Source organism: Pezoporus flaviventris, unplaced genomic scaffold (genome assembly GCF_033815535.1).
Source record: "Pezoporus flaviventris isolate CSIRO_AGI_PZ_B2104156 unplaced genomic scaffold, CSIRO_AGI_Pfla_v1 ptg000097l, whole genome shotgun sequence".
NCBI lineage: Eukaryota > Metazoa > Chordata > Aves > Psittaciformes > Psittacidae > Pezoporus > Pezoporus flaviventris.
In genome coordinates this window covers 4,677,297-4,677,934 of record NW_026892645.1, presented here as the reverse complement: position 1 = coordinate 4,677,934, position 638 = coordinate 4,677,297, and positions in this window count along the sequence as shown.

Here is a 638-nt window from a genome sequence, read left to right as displayed (position 1 = left end):
AGAAATGGGTTAAATTCACGCGTTATAAACTAAGAATGGCTTTGGCACTCAGATTAACGTGCCATCCACTGAAGAGCCAATTGATCTGCACCTGAATCCCCTCCGGACGCCGAAGGCGGGCAGCAGATCACGCACCCGCCTTTTCCTAACAAAAGGTGGGAAACTTCATCCGCGCACGTTAAGCGAAGAAACCGCTCCGGTAGCGAGGGCCAAGCCTGCCTAGGGGCGAGCAGCAACCACCGGCACCTGCCCGAGGAGAGAGCGAAGCGGCGCTCCCCAGTTTCCCCCCCGCCACCAGCGCCCACCCACCGCTCCTCCGCCGGAGCTCGTTGCAGCCGGGAAAGGCACCGCCGCTTACCCGCCGAGCGGGCCCGCGCCTGACTCTGAGGCGGCGTGAGGGGAGCGCGGGGTCCCCCGGGGCAGCGGCAGCGCCGTCCGGCCCTCCCCTCCCCTCCTCTCCTCTCCTCTCCTCTCCTCTCCCCTCCTCTCCTCTCCTCTCTTCACCTCACGCAACCCCGCGCTCCTCGCCCCTGCCCGCCTGCTCCCGGCCGCGGTGCCCCCTCCCCGCACACACACACACCGCGCTTCCGGGACGCCGCCGGAAGTGGGCTCCACAGGCGGGCGGGGCCTTAAAGGGA